Source organism: Loxodonta africana, chromosome 18 (assembly GCF_030014295.1).
Source record: "Loxodonta africana isolate mLoxAfr1 chromosome 18, mLoxAfr1.hap2, whole genome shotgun sequence".
Lineage (NCBI taxonomy): Eukaryota > Metazoa > Chordata > Mammalia > Proboscidea > Elephantidae > Loxodonta > Loxodonta africana.
Window position 1 is genome coordinate 7,279,582 of NC_087359.1, and position 6,000 is coordinate 7,285,581.

Genomic DNA, 6,000 nt, shown 5'->3' on the forward strand with positions numbered 1-6,000 from the left:
AAACTTTTTATTTTGTATTTTCTTTTATCATATCAATTTTAGCCCTTTTCTTTATTATTTTCTTCATTCTCATTTCCCTGGTTTTAATTTGTTGTTCTTTTTCTTTAAGGTGGATGATTAAATCATTCGTCTTAAATTTATCTTTCGTAATAAAAACAAATTTAATGAGATAAATTTCCATCCAAGCATGGTATATCTGTATCTCACATTTGTCTGATGTTAAAATTTTATTATCATTCAGCTCAAAATATTTTCTCATAACTAATGTAATTTCTTCTTTGATCCATGGGATATTTTTAACCATGTTAGCTCAATTTTAAACATATGCTGATTTTCTAGTTGTTATTTTGTTTTTGACTTTTAGCTAAATTGTACTTAGATCAGAAAACATACACTTTGCACAACTTCAGTCAGCTAAAATTTGTTGATATTTTCTTTATTATCTGGCATTTAGTCAATTTTTAAATGTTCTCAGAGAAGATAAAAACAATGCATATTCTGCAATTATTGGGTGTCAATATATCATATATGTCTATTTATTATTAATTTATTTTATGTCTTTAATGTCCTTGCTAATTTTTTTGGTCTGCTTGTGCTGGTAGTGAGAGAAGTATGCTAAAATCTTCTAATATGTTTTTTCTTAGAGTTTTAAAATTTATTAATTTTGTTTACTTGTTCATTCAACAAATAACTATTCTGGGCTCACCAAAGCTTAGAAAATATGGTCTATGAAATTCATTAAGGTTGTTTTTATTAATTAAGGTGAGTAGCTCCACTTATACACATTTTATGGCAAAGCTATTTCTTGCATACAGATTTAGAATTGTTACATCTCCCTATTGGTGTAGACTTTTAATGAAGTGTTCGTTTTTATATCTACAAAATGCTTCTTGCCATAAAGCCTACTTTGTTTGATACGAAAATAACCATACTATCCTAAAAAAAAAAAAAATTTTTTTTTTTATTCTTCTTTTGGTTAGTGTTTGGATCCTGTATGTTTTTTCATTCTTTTACCTTTTCTGTGAGTTTATATTTTAAAGGTGTCTCCCGAAAGCCACAGTAGTTATGTTCTGAAAAAAAAAAAAAAAATCCAGCCTAAAGATCTCTGACTTTTCACGGATCCTTCAGGCCATAGACATTTAGTGTAAATGCACCTACAATTCATCTTCCACAATTTATTAACAAATGCGAAATTTAAAAACATAAAATATAGAAGCAAGTCAGCCAAAAGAATACACTTAAAAAATTTCTATTGGGAAAAAAGGAAGTCTGGGAAGAAATGGTGATTATAAATGAATGAAGAGGCAAGAGGGTATTAAAGAAAAGAAGAAAGACAAAAGCAAGGCCAAGTGGTAGGAGGGAGCAGCATTCTCCCAAACATAGTACCATAAGGACTCTTGCCTTTACTGGTGAAGAGTGATAAAAAAACGAGTTTGGAGATGTGGGAAAACATGACGGAGAAAGATGACTGTTAGGCTAAAAATGTTATGTCTATTTAAAAAGATAATGTAGAATCACTGAGAGTTCTTGAGCAAGGTTGCTTGTACCTCTCCTCAAAATAATTTAAAATTCTAGCATCTAATTTTTCCTCAAAAGGTGTTTATCGAGCTTGCCAACATAACAAAGTCTATGAAAATAGAATTTTGTTTTTTATTTTATTTTTAAGAAAGTTGTTAAAATCTACTCTTTGCTCTTCCAATCACTGTTCAATAAATTGATGTTAAATGTTACTTTGAACTTATAAAGAAAGTTGTAAATGTAAAATTAATGTGCTATCCTATATCTTTGATTTATACCCTTTCCTTTCAAAATTTCTGTATTCATCTATTTTTACCTTTTTTAATAGCTTTTACTCTTGTTATCATTTTAAGAATTATTTTTATTATTAAATTACATTTCTAAATTACAAATCAGTAGCATTTACTAAGCAGTCACTGTGTACAAATATACTGACATAAAAATCAATTTTATGACTATTTCTAAGCCTTTCCATCCATATTCTTCATAGGCTTTACTCTCTACCCATTGCTAACTGCCTTATATCTTTAGGAAATCCATAGCCTTTCTTCAAGTAAAATACGTATGCTTATGATACATATGCTTCTCTATTGCTCTTGACATTGACCAGTTGGGTGATACTGTGGCTGGGGACAGAATCTGACAGTTGAGTAGGGAGGTTGGAGATAGAGAGAGGCGTCCTGCTGGCCAGATTCTAGGATGATCCTGGGACCAAGGAACAGAGACGGTTACTAAGTCTGTTGTAGGACATTTTCTCTACAGACATTCCTAACATATTAATTTTTGGAATCACCTTGCACCTGCAATGTAGATTCATATGAAAATAATAATAACTAATACTTTACACTTTTATAGTACTTAATATGCTCGCCTTTGATCTGTACTCTTTTTATATATTAGTCCACTTAATCTGCACAATGACTCTGTGAGAGCAATGATTATTATTATTGCCCTGTTTTACAAATGGAGAAACTGATACTTAAGAAAAAAGAAAGAGAAGAACTTATCTAAGATTATACAGCTAGGAAGAGTTACAGCCAGGATGGAAACCAGCAATCTAGGTCCAGAGTTTGTTCTCTTACCAACTGCACCATGCTTCCTATTTGAAAAAAATTAGGATCCAAAACATGGTAGAGTGCAGGGCCAGATTCATGAGCCTGAGTGCAGTCACTCAGAGCCGCAAGCTCAGAAAGGAGCCTCACATTTGGGGTTTAATGCTCTGCAGTCACTATCTTAGAAATTCTTAATAGTTTCTTAATAATTTTATCTGTGAATTTGTGCTTTGCTTTTTTTTTTTTTTTAAGTGAAGATTAATGGGATAATGGAGCATGCACTAGCGGGCTAGAGCCTCTCCACCTCCTCGGATGGCTTCTCAGTCATCTGCTCCCCACTGCATTGCATTTTCATTCTCACTGGGTCTTGCAAATTATGAAAGTGGACCTGGTGAATGTAAGTTGGTGTGTCTTTTGCGGGGTCACTATGAGTTTGAATTGACTCATCGGCAGTGGGTTTTTTGTTGAGACCACACTTTCATTTTCTTTATGTTTTCTACCTTATGCACTTTTAAATATATGTTTTTATTTATTATGCAAAGTACATGATCCTTTCATAGCTCTTTCGTGCAATTCATTCTTTCCTGTGGGTGTTCATGGTTTACCAAGTACTGCAGCATATATTGATTCACTTCACCCTCCCGAGTCCTGAGAAAGCCATGGAGGAAGCATTATCATTCCTACTTTGAGGAGAAATAAGTGAGTTTCTCCTGGTTTCACTTTGAATAAGGAGCTGAACTGGGGCTTGAACGTAGGTGTTCGAATTACAAGAACAATTTCCTTGTTTTGTTTTTCCGGTTAAATCACAACTCACTTTTAATAAGCCATCTTTTTAGATAGCAGAGGAAAATTTTATGTCTGGTGTTGACTATGGGATTTCCATCGGGCTTCTTCAGGATACTGACTAATTTAAGTACAAGCTTCTACTAACATGTTTAATTCACATGGCACTTTGGTGCCAGTTTCACAATGTTTTCAGCCACCGGCAAAGAAACAAGTAGCTGAAAGTAGGTAATTAGGACTGTACTGGGAGTTTTGAAAGTGGGAGGAATGTTCTTAAAGTCTGAACATCTGGTTGTTATAACGAGTGAGCAATAAATGATTAAAGCATTGCTGACACTGGTGAGCTCAAATGTTTTCCAAAGCGTCAGTTTATGTGCACAATGGTTTTCGTTTTAAAAAAGGACCAATGATCAAAATACCAGAATGATCTAAAATGTGACTAATCCACATTATTCATCTCCCTGTTGTCGAGTCATACTTTTCAATATGCCTTATAGTATATTGAAATGTTTACTTAGAGAAAGGCATTCGCGATCATTGCTACTTCGGCAATCTCACCCAAGGACATCCAAAGATTCTTCCTCAATCCATCACTTTGGAGACTTCAAAGTGAGGACACAGCATTAAGATTGATTTTCTTTTCATTGTGTTGCCTTTTTACTAGTTATACATACTTGGGAACGCAACTCACTTATCTGTAGGCACCATTAACATGACAAAAGGTGAATTATATCAAAATAGTAATTTCATGTCAATAACAATATTGAAGACAATGTTAGAGTAGCTGAATGCCAATATTATTCCAGTATTATTTTTCCCTGAATTTACTGTTTATTTCAGAGCACACACAAAACTTGTTGGGTGCTATGTGTGCTGTTTCTTAAAGGAGAACAGTGATATGTAGTGAATGTTACCTTCTCGTTCAGTGGTAGAGTGTGGGGCACTGTATTTAAAAGATAACGTAATTTTTCCCAAAAAAGAGAATGGAAAATAGAAGTATGAAAATTCCTTGGAATATGAACAAAATGTTCAGAATTTGGATCAATTGATCTATGGAGCATGGAAGAACTTTGGAAACTAGGACCATAAAATATTGTTGGAGATTGAGAGTCAGTAAAGTAGAACAACTTTGGCTACCCCTACAGATTCTAGATTTTGGAAGAGAAAAGATAACATGTAGTAAAGACGTTCTGAGACTTGCTGGTGGTATCAGCAAGTTTGATATTGTTTGATCGCTGGTTTCTCTCCTTGTTTTATTAAAGTTACAACAAAATCAGTTGCCATTGAGTCAATTCTGACTCATGGTGACCCGATGTGTGTCAGAGTATAACAGCACCGTAAGGTTTTCAATAGCTGATTTTTCATAAATAGATTACCAGGCCTTTCATCTGAGGCAGACTCTGGGTGGGCTCAAACCTCCAACTTCCTGGTTAGCAGCCAAGCTCATTAACAGTTTGGACCACACAGATTTTATTAGAATTAAGATAAGGGATGCTAAAAGCTCCCAAGTTGGTGAATGAGGAACCAAGATAAGGCTTGTCTTAGGCTAAAGTAATCCTGGTTGATAGCAGAAGAATACCTTGAATAATTAGTTTAATGCCTCCATGTGGATAAAGGATTTATGTTTTCCTGGCTGTGTATGAAGATGAAGACTAGGCCTCCATCCACCTTCCCACTCCTGCATGCACATACTGTATATACTTTTAATAAGGCTTTATGGAAAGGACTTTAAGCAGAAAATCTTATATGCATTAAAAATATAATACGAATTGACAAGCACTCAAGCTGCTTGAATACCAGCCTTTCACTCACAGTGTCTGCACAGGCACTATAATATATAATGTCCACTCAGGCTGCCCAAGGCCCCTGCTTTGTGACTAGCTGAGGCTTCATGCTGGATTTCCAGCTGTGGCAGGTCTGCTGTAGACTGCCCTCCTGCCAGCTGGCCTGAGGGTCTAAGCACAGTTCTGAAGCCACTGTCATATCTTCTTATCTGCACGTCTCCCTCTGCTTATAGAAGACCTCCTGCTCGTGTACAGAATGCACACCTTAGTGTAGAAGAAAAACACCTTCAGTTCCTTCTCCTTTGTTAAACACTGTTTTTTATTGTTGTAAAACAATATATAACACAAAATTTGTCAATTCAACATTGTTCGCATATACAATTTAGTAATATCAATTAAATTAATCATGTGCAAACATCACCAGTGTCTGTTGTCAAATTTCCCATCACCGTAAACAGAAACTCAATGCTTCCTAAATAATGATTTCCCCTTTCCTCCTCCCTCCCACCCCTGGTAACCACTAATAATCATTGGTGGCTATACATTTGCCTATTCTAGATATTTTATGTCAGTGAGATCATTCAATATTTGTCCCTTTGTGACTGACTGACTTCGCTCCGTATACTGTTTACAAGGTTCTTCCACGTTGTAGCATGTATTGGGACTTCATTTCTCTTTATGGCTGAGTAATATTCCATTGATATATATACCACATTTTGTTTATCCTTCATCTGCTGGTGGACATTTAGATTGTTTCCACATTTTGGCAATTGGATTAAACTGTCTTTCGGTTGTAATCAGTGGTTGAATGTGCTTGCTAAGGCTCAGATGTATATCAATGCCACTTTCTTTATTCCTCTAAC